At 37.8% G+C, this 12,755-nt stretch overlaps 1 protein-coding gene across 3 annotated transcripts in view; it reads left to right on the top strand.

Annotated features, from left to right (window-relative positions):
* Positions 1-12,755, top strand: part of NEK10 (NIMA related kinase 10) — a 179,817-nt gene that overhangs the window by 158,053 nt on the left and 9,009 nt on the right. The window lies entirely within an intron of this gene.

Here is a 12,755-nt window from a genome sequence, read left to right as displayed (position 1 = left end):
CAGGTGTGGCCCTAAAAAAAAAAAGCAAGTTTGGGGGACACAAACATTGAGACCATAGCACTGCTTAAAATACCAAATCAAAGATATGTTTTTGCCTCTAATGTTCTTATCTTTATTTCCAAAGCCGTCATTCTCAGAAAATTGCTGGAAAGTTCTTTTGGTATTATGGCATGTAATTCTAAGATGAAATTTTAAATATCTTTAATTTAAATAAACACATACATTTATTTAGTTTAAATAAATATATATGCCTTTTTTAGAGAATTCTATTCTAATCTTTATTAGAATGTTCTTCAACAAGCCCCTAAATTGGACTTTGCAACTCTGAACAAGTCATGTAACCACCTGAGGCCATGATTCTTATCACCTGTGAGGGTGGAATGAATCATTTCCAAGGTTCTTATTGTCTTCGACATTTCTACAGTCTCCTAGCCCTTGGGTGCCGGTAAATGTTTTTATTTTTACATAAGGAAACAATCATGAACAAGTTAAATCAACCAGATAGAAAGAAAATTACTTATCTCTGGTTACCATAACAGGGAATCTCTTTGACCTGGCTAGTGGCCTTTTTGATACAGGCCTTTGAGGTGGTCACAAGCTCCCATCTTCCTGTCCCAGAAAGACCTGAGGCCCAGGCAACTTGGGCCCCCTTGTGTAAAAATGCTTGATCCCAGTCTAATTGTATATATTTGTTAAAAGTTTCATAATAGACTTAAACTTTGGCACTAGCTTACTGCCAATGAACTTTTTCACTAAGGTTCCTTTTTCCTTTACTGTGTTCAGTCTGGAGGATGGAGGGAACCAGAAGGGCCCATTGAACTGGGGTCTTGTGAAACTGATAAAGGAGGCAGGCAGCTCTCAATCAATAGACCAGTTTATCACAGGGTAGCTGACTCACAGGATCAGGATCAGGCAGACAGTGACCTGGAAGCACTCACAGCTGCACCTGCTCCTCCAAGGGCCATTGGGGTGGCTTCATAGCTAACCTAGGGTGTGGAGGTGGGTGCTCAGAAACAGGACATGCATTCCCGAGTCGAGTTTTATGAACGGGTACTAGTCTTGTGGGTGCTGGGAATATGTCAGCGAAGGTCTTCATCATTGTTTAGAGACTAAGAGAGCATGGAAGCCACCTGGTCCTAATAATTTGATATAATATCTCTTAACTGCAAAGACACTGATGGCAGAGAAGTGATTTACTCAGTACAGTCCTGGGTAGGGTTAGCTGAGGACAAGAGGCGTTCTCTCCCAGCCCCTTCCCCCTTGAAACCATAGTCTGTTCTCTTTGCAAGTCTATTTCTGTTTTGTAGATAGTTTCAGTTGTGTCATAATTTAAATTTAAATATTTTAAAATTAAGTTAGACTTAAATATTTAGATATTTAAGTAAGTGATATCATATAGTATTTGTCTTTCTCTTTCAGACTTACTTCTTGTAGTATGATAATCTCTAGGTCCATCCAGGTTGCTGCAAATGGCATTATTTCATTCTTTTTAATGGCTGAGTAGTATTCCATTGTATATCCATTCATCTGTCAGTGTACATTTAAGTTGTCTCCATGTCATGGCTATTGTAAATAGCACTGCTGTGAACATGGGGGTGCATGTATCTTTTCAAATTAGAGTTTTCTCCAGATACATGCCCAGGAATGGGATTTTTGGATCATATGGAAGCTCCGTTTTTAATTTTTTGAAGAACCTACATATTGTTTTCCATAGCAGCTGTACCAACTTATATTCCCACAAACAGTGTAAGAGGGCTACCTTTTCTCCACACCCGCTCCAGCCTTTGTTATTTGTAGACTTTTTAATAATGGTCATTCTGACCAGCATGAGGTAGTACTTTTGTTTAGTTCTGATTCTTATTTCTCTAATAATTAGTGATGTTGAACATCTTTTCAGGTGCCTGTTGGCCATCTGTATGTCTTCTTTTAAGAAATGTCTATTTAGATCTTCTGCCCATTTTTTGGATTATGGGTTTTTTTTGATTTTTTTTTTGTTTTTTGGGTTACTGAGTTTTATACGCTGTTTGTATACTTTGGAAATTAAGCCTTTGTTCATTGCATCATTTGCAACTATATTCTCCCATTCCATAGGTGGTCTTTTCATTTTGTTTGTGGTTTCCTTTACTGTGCAAAAGCTTAAAAGTTTGATTAGGTCCCAGTTATTTATTTTTGTTTATATTTCTATTGCTTTGGGAAACTGACCTGAGAAACATTGCTATAATTTAGTCAGAGAATGTTTTGCCTGTTTTCTTCTAGGAATTTTATGATGTCATGTCTTATATTTAAGTCTTTAAGCCATTTGGAGTTTATTTTTGTATATGGTGTAAGGTTGTGTTCTAACGTCATTAATTTACATGCAGCTGTCCAGCTTTCCCATCGTCACTTGCTCAAGAGACTGTCTTTCCTTCACTGTATATTCTTGCCTCCTTTGTCAAAGATTCATTGACCATAGTTGTGTGGGTTTATTTCTGGGCTCTCTGTTCTATTCCATGGATCCTGTATCTGTTTTTGTGTCAATACCACGGTGTTTTGACTACTATAACTTTATAGTATTATCTGAAATCTGGAAAGGTTATGCCCTCCACCCCAGGATTGCTTTGGCAGTTCTGGGTCTTTTATGGTTCCATATAAATTTTAGGATTATTTGTTCTAGTTCTGTGAAAAATGTCATGGGTAATTTGATAGGGATTGCATTAATCTATAGATTGCTTTGGGTAATATGGCCGTTTTTAATTCATCCAGTCCAAGAACATGGGATGTCTTTCCATTTCTTTGAATCATCTTCAGTTTCCTTTATTAATGTTTTATAGTTCTCAGGGTAGAAATCTTTTATCTCATTGGTCAGATTTGTTTCTAGGGTTTTTTGGGAGGGTCTTTGGGATGTGATTTTAATAGATTTTTGTTGTACTTTCCCTTTCTGCTATTTCATTGTTAGTGTAAATAAATGCAACCAATTTCTGTATGTTAATCTTGTATCCTGCAACCTTGCTGAAATCATTTATGAGTTCTAGTGGTTTTGATGTTGAGTCTTTAGGTTTTTCTGTATATAGTATCATGACATCTGCATATAATGAAAAATTTACCTCCTTCCAATTTGTATACCTTTTATTTCTTTTTTCTTGTCTGATCACTGTGGCACAGACTTCCAGTGCTATGTTGAATAAAAGTGGTGACAGTAAGCATCATTTTCTTATCCAGTTTTTATCAGGAAGGCTTTGAGCTTTTCAATGTTGAGTATTATGTTGGCTGTGTGTTTATCATAAATAGCTTTTATTATGTTGAGATATGTTCCTTCTATACACACTTTGGTGAGAGTTTTTATCATGAATGGATGTTGGATTTTGTCAAATGCTTTTTTTGCATCTGTTGAGATGACCATGTGGTGCTTGTCTCTTATATTGTCTTTTATATTGATCAACTTGCATATGTTGAACCATCCTCGTGAAATTGAGATGAATCCAACTTGGTTGTAGTGTATGATCTTTTTGTGTGTGTGTCTTTTTAGGGCTGGACCCACAGCATATGGAGGTTCCCAGGCTAGGGGTCGAATCAGAGCTGTAGCCACTGGCCTGCACCATAGCCACTGGCCTGCACCATAGCCACAGATCCAAGCCACATCTGCAACCTACACCACAGCTCATGGCAACACCAGATCCTTAACCCACTGAGCAAGGCTAGGGATCGAATCTGCGTCTTCATGGATGCTAGTCGTATTTGTTTCTGCTGAGCCATGATGGGAACTCCATATGATCTTTTAAATGTGTTGTTTGATTTGGTTTGCTAATATTTTGTTGAGGATTTTTGTATCTGTATTCATCAAAGATATTGGCCTGTGATTTTCTTTTTTGGTAGTGTCTTTGTCTGGTTTTGGTATCAGGATGATGGTATTGCCATAGAATGACTTTGTGGGTATATCCAGTCTTTTGTAAGAATTTGAGAAGGCTCAGTTCTTCTTTGTGTGTTTGACAGATTTCCCCAGTGAAGTAGTCTACTCCTGGACTTTATTTGCAGGGAGGTTTTTTTTTTTTTTATTACAGATTCTATTTCATTTATAGTGATGAGTCTGTTTATCTATTTCCTCTTGATTCAGTTTTGGTTGGCTGTGTGTTTCTGGAAATATGTCCATTTCTTCTAGGTTGTCCAGTGTGTTGGCATATAATTGTTCAGAGTAGTCACTCATGGTTTTTTTTATTTCTGTGGTATAAGTTGTTATTTTTTCTCTTTCGTTTCTTATTTTGTTTATTTGAGGCCTCTTTTTTCTCCTGGTGAGCCTGACCAGAGGTGTGTTGGTTTGGTTTACCCTTTAAAAGAACCAGCTCTTTGTTTTACTGATATTTTTTCTGTTTTTTAAATATTTTGTTTATTTCCTGATAGTTATTATTTCCTTCCTTCCATGGTTTGTTCTTCCTTCTCTTAAATATTTTAAGTAGTAGATTAGGTTGTTTGAGATTTCTCCTGTTTTCTGAGGAATTCCTGTATAGGTATGAACTTCCCTCTGAGAATTGCTTTTGCTGCCTTCCATGTCATTTGTATGGTTGTATTTCCATTGTCATTTGTCTCAAGGTATTTTTAAAATTCTTTCTGGATTTTATTGTTGACCCATTGTTTTGTTTTGTTTTTTAGTAGCATGTTGGTTAATATCCATGCGAGCCTTTTTTCCCTTCATTTCTCTCTGTGGTTGATACCATTGTGGTCAGAAAATATACTTGAAATAGTTTCTATCTTTAATTTGTTGAGGCTTGTTTTGTGTCCTAGTAGTCATCAGTGCCAGAAAATATTCCATGTATGGTTGAAAAGAATGTGTAGTCTGGTTTTTTTAGATGTAAATATTCCAAAAATTTCAATTAAGTCTAACTGTTGTATTGATTCACTTAGGATTTCTGTTGCCTTATTGATTTTCTGTCTGGAAGATCACCTGTTGATGTGAGTAGGGTGTTAAAGTCTCCTATTATTATTGTATTCCTGTCAGTTTCTCCCTTTATGTTAGTATTTGTTTTATGTGTTTGGGTGTTCCTATATTGGGCACGTATATGTTAATGACTGTAATATCCTCTTGTGTGTTGATCCTTTAACATTATATAGCGTCCTTCTTTATCTTTCTTTATGGCCTTTGTTCTAAAATCTATTTTGTCTGATATGAGCATTGTGATCTTTGCTTTCTTGTCATTTCTGTTTCCATGAAATATCTTTTTCCATCCCCTTTCAATCTACATGTATACTCTGCCCTAAAGTGGGTCTCTTGTAAGTAGCATATTATGGGTTCTTGTTTTTTTATCCAGTTTGCCATTCTGTCTTTTGATTGGAGCATTTAGTCCATTGATATTTAAGGCAATTATTGATGGATATGTATTTATTGCCATTTTAAACCTTGTTATCAAATAAATAAATAAACCTTGCTTTCCAGTTGGTTTTGCATTTCTTCTTTGGTCTTTTCATTTTTCCTTTTGTGGCTTGATGGTTTTCTTTTATAGTATGCTTGTTTTCTCTCCTTTTGGTTTTTGTGAATCTTTTTTGTACGTTTTGATTTGTGGTTGCCCAGTTTTCAGGTATGCTAACCCATTCCTACATCTACTTACTGGTAGTCATATAGACTGAAACAGTCCCTCACAGTTTATGATTTTGATGTCCTCTTTCACATCTTCATCTTTATCCTTTGCAGTTCATTGTAGTTATCAGTGCTTTCACAAAAATATTTTGATATTTAAAAAAATCTATATACTGGCTTGTTTAAGTAATTTACTTTCCATTTCTCATTTTATCTTTCCCATAGATTCTTGCTTCTTTTCTATTTACAGAAAACCTTTGAATTATATCTTTTAGGATAGTTTTAGTATTGCTGTATTCTTTTAGTTTTTACTTGCCTGAGAAATTTCTACCTTTCTGTCTATTCTAAATGATAAGCTTGCTAGATAGAGTATCCTAGATTGAGGTTTTTCCCTTTTAGGACTTTTAATATATCTTGCCACTCCCTTCAGGTCTGCAGTGTTTCTGTAGAGAAGCCAGCTGATAACCTTATAGGGGGTCCCCTTGTAACTAGCTACTTGTTTTTCTCTTGCTGCCTTTAGATTCCTCTCTTTAACTTTTGCCATTTTAATTATAATATGTCTTGGTACAGGTCTGTTTGGGTTCATCTTCTTTGAGACCTTCTGTGCTTCCTGTACCTATATATCTGTTTTCTTCTTTAGGTTTGGAAGGTTTTCATCCATAATTTCTTCAAATACCTTTTCAATCCCCTTTTTCTCTTTCTTCTCCTTCTGGATGGATCTTTTGCATGGATTGGCATACTTTATATTATCTCATAGTTCTCCTATATTGCTTTCATTTTTTTTTCACTTGTCTTTCAGTCTGATGTTCTGATTGGATGATTTCCATTATTCTATCTTTCAGATTATGTATTCCTCTTTCTGCATTACTCAATTTGCCATTTATTGCCCTTAGCTCAGCTTTTATCTCAGTAAATGTTTTCTAATTTTTCTTGGTTCCTCTTTCTAGTTTCTTTTCACAGTAATCTGCATTTGTTTTGATAGTGTTTCTTAATTCCCTTAGTATTTTTATTACCTCCTTTTTGGACTCAGAGTCTATTAGACTGGAGATTTCTGTTTTAGTGTTCATTCTTTCAATAATTCTCTTGATATTTTAATTGGGATGTTTTCCTCTGATTCTTCATTTTACTTACATTCCTCTGATTCAATGAGTGTAGGAGGATCAGCTATCTACTATGGTCTTAGAAAGCTGTTTTTATGTAGGAGTGTTTGTGTATAGCCTGCATGAGTCTAATTTTTTTGGTACAAAGACTGTTTTTAGTATAGATGCCTGCTGCTTCTTTCTTCAGTGTGTGTTGGCCATTATCCCCATGATAGAAGGTATAACTGGTGTTGTGGTGACCAGAGCTGGCACTGGATGTTGATTGTGACCTCTTTGCTCTGTGGTTGTTAGAGCCCTGTCATAGGCAGGGTCTGCTTCCCAGTTGTTGGAATAGAAGCCCCAAGAGCCTTTGCTGAACTGCAATGTGAGATCAATGGGACTATAGCACTCCTGCTGGGAGAGGAACCACTGTGTAGTCCTCCCCAGGAGCTGTCCACTGAGGAGTCCACTCTGTGGTGTCACCTGTCACCTGTTGTGCACCCTGCATCCCTGGGACTGTAAAAGAGAAAAAGTTCCCCTACCATGGAAATCCCTTCACTGGGGAGAAGATCAACCCAGACAGAAAGGGAGTTTCAGAGGCTCCTTTTTTTTTTTTTTTAAAGTAATTCCTTTTTTCATCCTACCTGGTTATGTGGAGATCTTTCTTGCAATATTGGCTATCTGAGATCTTCTGCCAGCATTCAATAGATATTCTGTGAGAGCAGTTCCACATATAAAAGTATTTTTGATGTATTTGTGGGAGAGGTGAACTCCATGTCCTGCTACTCCACTGTTTTGATTGGTGCCCCCAGGGGAGCACTTCCATGTCAGTTCAGAAGGAGGGTCTTACCCATTCCTCCAAACAGAACATCTGTGCCAAATATGGGAGGTCATGCCTCTCAGCTGAATGTTCATGAGCCAAGAGTGGGCCCCATAGTGCTGGACTGGGACTGGTGGACCACCTCACAGTCTCAGTCAGCCTGAGAGGCCACTGCTTTGAAAGGCTCTGTTGTACCACTCGTATGTCCAACATTTACCTTGCCATGTGGTATGTCCAGAATGGGACTCACTTTTTCCTTCCTTTGTCTCCACCAAATATCACTGGAAGCATGAGTTTTCCTTCTGCTCAGTGTTCAAACCTTGCAGTCCAGTCACTTTCAGCTGTTACACTTTATCTCTTGCCTCTCCTAAGTCATTAACTCCTGGGGAGTCTTCATAGTGGAGGTGGTTTTGTTTGACCTTTGATGTTGTAGCTCTGGGTTCCAGCCCTTGTTCTGCCACTTTCCAGCCATGCTCCTTGAGCAAATTACTTTACTTCTCAGTTTCTTCTTCTGTAAAATGGGGAAGATGCCTACCTTAGAGGGTAGTTATATGAACCAGATAGAACATCAGATGTATCGGGAATGTAGTAAAATTGCTTCTTGGCCTTTTGGCTAAGATCGGGTATAGAATGTCTTAAGTACTCACTCCATCAAGAGCCATGGGTGCTGCTGCTGTTAAGTAAGAATATTTGGTTTCCAAAGCCATTCTTTCCTTTTGGTGACCAGCTGGTCCAATCTCTCAGCACCCCTCTCTTGCATTAATGTCACTCCTCTTTGCTGATCTCCTTATTCTCCAGTCCATTTTGCCAGACTTGTTAGAGTTCCTGAAACTTTCTTCCAGTTTCCCGCCTCACCATCCAACTCTGGGTCCAGCCACTGCCTGCACTCACATGAGGTCCCAGCCCCACTCAAACTATTGAGTATATTGCATCCAGGGTGATCTTTTCAAAATAGAAATCTAATCATGTGTCACAAACACACAAACAGAACATCGTTCCAGGGGCTCTTAGGACAAAATCCCAAGTTCCTCATCGTGGCGTTTGTATCCCTGTCTGCTGCAACCCCTGCCCCTCTCTCAACCCTTCCCTTATACCACCCTGCCCTTTGCTGTCTCCACACTGGCAGCAGGGCCCATCTACCATGCAACTTCTCCTAAGTCTGCACATGCTCTTTCCTCTGATTTTGATGGTCTTCACTTTCCTTCCTTTACTCACTAGTTCTCATGGTTTCACCTCTCAGCATAGGCATCATTTTTTTTTTCCAGGAAAGCCTTTCCTTACTTAAATCTGTCTGTGACCTCCTAGAACCATGGGCTTGGCCTTCGATGCATTTGGCCAAGTTGCAATTTTATATGTATATAGGTGGATATTTCACAGACATAGTTCTCTCTAATTAGGCGTTAAGCTCCAAGCATACAGTATTTGGCCACTATTAGTTGTTTTCATTGTTGGATCTGTGCATAGAACACAATAGTTTATTTTAAAAAATACCACCTGAATTAATGAATAGCACTTACCTTCCTCTCTTCAACCTATGTTCTCATACCTCCATAACATGGACTGATGTCATAGCACTGTAGTACTTTGCAATTAATATGCAATGCCTAGCCTTTGCCCTCAAGTTCCTCTCACCCAGAATGTCCACTTGGCCCCCTTGCATCCAACCCCAAACCAGTGTTTGAGGTTCAGCTCCATTATTTCTTCTACAGAGCTTCTGAAAATCAAGCTGCTTTTCATGAAGCATCTTTCTTTGTCTAAGTTCAGATCTTACCATCTCATTTCACACTTCATTATTCCATGCATTGCCCATTGTTTCAGAGTACACTTAGCCTATTTTCCCAGCTGAGTTGCAAGTCTCACAGAGGCCAGATCATTTCTCTGTCCTCCATGGTGCCCAGCATGGTGCTAATAATCTGGATAGATCATCAGTGTATGAAGATCAAAAGGTCTCTGATTTACAAAACCTGCTCAGTCACAATGGATAGCATGAGGCAAAAAAGATTTGCCAAAAGAATATACATGTCAAAAAACTGAGCTGCAAAAAGAAGTTCTGGAAATTTCCTAGAATAAAAACAAATGTATCTGGGGCTCAAACACAAAACTAAGGAATTTTAGTCCTTGGCTTCTTCCATGGCCCCATTCCTCTGAGGGTTCACAGTTCTTAGGCTAAGGGGGACTGCTAGTATGACACAGGCACTGGAAACTCAAACACTCCTCTTCAAGGTTTGAATCAATGAATAGGACTTGTCTGACTTGTCCTTATCATCTTAAAATGACTCTCCTGACCTCTCCAGGTCACAATTCACATATTTTACTTTGAAACTTTAAATATCTTCCTGTCTGTGAAATCATTAGGATTTTAGGACATTGACCTTATAATTAAGTTGACTTTAGCTTTCTAAGAAATATTTGGCATGAGCATTTTAGGCAGCCGAATACTCCATGCTCAACCATATGAAGAACAATCCATCTGAAGTCATTTAGAAGGTAACACCAGGAAATCATTTTCTGAATTACAAGATTAAGAAGCTAACTGGAACAATCTACTAGCTTAGATATGAGAAATTCAGAGTGTTTAAGGCTGCCTCTGTTCCCTAATAACAGCACTGATGAGAAAGTTATTAAATGAGTGACCATTAAATCTATCTGTATTATACTTTGTTTACAATCTTACTGTCTTGTCATTTTACAGATGGATTATTAATTTTATCACCTGTCACTAAAGTAAGGAAAATAAATTTTTAAGAATAACAAAAGGATGGATTCATGTGTTTTTCTACTAGCATTTGTTGGCAACACGGAGACTGGAAAACTCAGAAATGATTTGTATTTATAGTATCCAAAGCACAATGATGGAATAATTATTGATTTTTAATACCAAAGTGTTTGTATTAAGGTATACAATGCATACTGCATACAGTGAAGTGCATATACAGGTCCATGAGCTTTTTCATATGTGTTCACCCATGTGACCTCCACCTACATGGATACATAGAACATTTCCCGTCCAGATGAAGGCTCTTGCCTGCCTTTTTCTGGTCAACCCTACACTTGCTACAATGTAGTAATCCTTGTCCTGATCTCTGTCACCATTGGTTAGTTTTTTCCTGGTTGTGAAAATATGTATAAATGAAGTTGTGCAATGTGTGTCCTGTTGTGTCTGGCTTCTTTTGTTCAGCATTTCCCTATCTTGCTGTGCATATCCAGAGTGTGTTCTGTGTCATGTTTGGCAGAATCCTGTCGGATAAACACACCACAGTATATCTATCTGGCCCCTGTCTGTGGACATTTGGGTTTTTCCAGTTTTTGACTATTGTGAATAAAGGTGCTATGAACATACTTGTATATGCCTTGTGGTGAACAGAAGTATTCTTTTCTCTGGTATGTATATACCCAAGGGTGGGATTGTTGGCTCAAAGTGTGGACATATTTGTGAACTGACAGTTCCTTCAAGTAATTGAACGGTGATATATTTTAATTCTTGAACTGAATATGTGAATCCAAGGTAACTGCTGTTGCATAGTCTAAATTGTGCCTTTTGTTTCTGATTTATTAATATGAATTGACATTTTAAAAGTATATTGTTGGAGTTCCCACTATGGCACCGTGGGTTAAGAATTTGACTATGGTGGCTCAGGTCACTGTGGAGGCATGGGTTTGATGCCCAGCTCGATGCAGAAGGTTAAAGGATCTGGCACTACTACAGTTGAGGTTCTAGTTGCAGTTACAGCTTGGATTTGGTTCCTGGCCTGGGAACTTCCATGTGCTATGGATGTGGCCAGAAAAAAATAAATGAATAGTATGGAGGTATCTTAGAAAACTATATATAGAACTACCATATGACCCAGCAATCCCACTCTTGGGCATATATCCGGACAAAACTCTACTTAAAAAAGACACATCCACCTGCATGTTCATTGCAGCACTATTCACAATAGCCAAGACATGGAATCAACCCAAATGTCCACTGATAGATGATTGGATTAGGAAAATGTGGTATATATACACAATGGAATACTACTTGGCCATAAAAAGAACAAAATAATGCCTTTTGCAGCAACATGGATGGAACTAGAGACTCTCATCCTGAGTGAAGTAAGTCAGAAAAGAAAGACAAATACCATATGATATCACTTATATCTGGAATCTAATATATGGCACAAAGGAACCTTTCCAAAGAAAAGAAAATCACAGACTTTGAGAATAGACTTGTGGTTGCCAAGGGGGAAGTGGAGGGAGTGGGAGGAACTGGGAGCTTGGGGTAAATAGATGCAGAATGTAGTCTTCGGGATGGATTAGCAATGGGATCCTGCTGTGTAGCACTGGGAACACTGATAGTCACTTATAATGAAACACGTAATGTGAGAAAAAAGAATGTATACATGTATGTGTAACTGGGTCACCATGCTGTACAGTAGAAAAAAATATATATATAAATAAATGATTAAAAAAATAAATGAAAAGTAAAAATAAAAATAAAAGTATATTGTATTACACAGGCACAAAAACTTGGGCAGCCCGAGTGCTGGTTGGAATGAAAGATATAAGGATTTTGAAAATCCCATTTAAAAAAATTCAGCTTTATAGAAGGGCCTGAACAGTCAGAACTTGAATAAATTCTGGTATTTAGGGAGAGGGAGGGAGTGGGAGGGATCGGGAGCTGGGGGTTATCAGATACAACTTAGAATAGATTTACAAGGTGATCCTGCTGAGTAGCATTGAGAACTGTGTCTAGATACTCATATTGCAACAGAACAAAGGGTGGGGGAAAATGTGTACATGTAAGAGTAACTTGATCCCCATGCTGTACAGGGGAAGGAAAAAAAAAAAAGGCTTTCAACACCAAAATTAAAAAAAAAAATTCTGATATTTAGTGAATTTCCCTTTCCTTTACCAGGTTGGGAATTAATGTTTAGTGATAAAAATTAATTAATAGTAATTTAGAAAAATGTTATCAAGAAATGTGTTTGTCTTGGTCAAACAAGAAGGCTTTGTTCAAAGCAGATACATGAAAAAGGATAATGGTATGGGCTAAAAAATAACATTCTATTGAATAATGGGAGTTTATTCCCCCTATACCTGATAAAAATAACATTTGGATACTCCAGCCCCTGCCATTATTTTTCTATCCATTTTACATTTTGTTCTCATAAAGCTATAAAGTTATAGAGTATTTTTCTCATATGACCAGGGAATTGTCTATGTGATTTCACTGTAATTTGCCTGCCTCCAATTTAGTTCTTCTGAAAGGGAGAGGATGAGTCTTTACCTGGATTTGAGGCCTTGATGACTGAGGAGCACTAACTTTTCT

This window comes from Phacochoerus africanus, chromosome 1 (genome assembly GCF_016906955.1).
Source record: "Phacochoerus africanus isolate WHEZ1 chromosome 1, ROS_Pafr_v1, whole genome shotgun sequence".
In the NCBI taxonomy this organism is placed as follows: domain Eukaryota; kingdom Metazoa; phylum Chordata; class Mammalia; order Artiodactyla; family Suidae; genus Phacochoerus; species Phacochoerus africanus.
The sequence above is the reverse complement of the archived record's forward strand: the minus strand, read 5'-3'. Positions and strand labels throughout refer to the sequence as shown.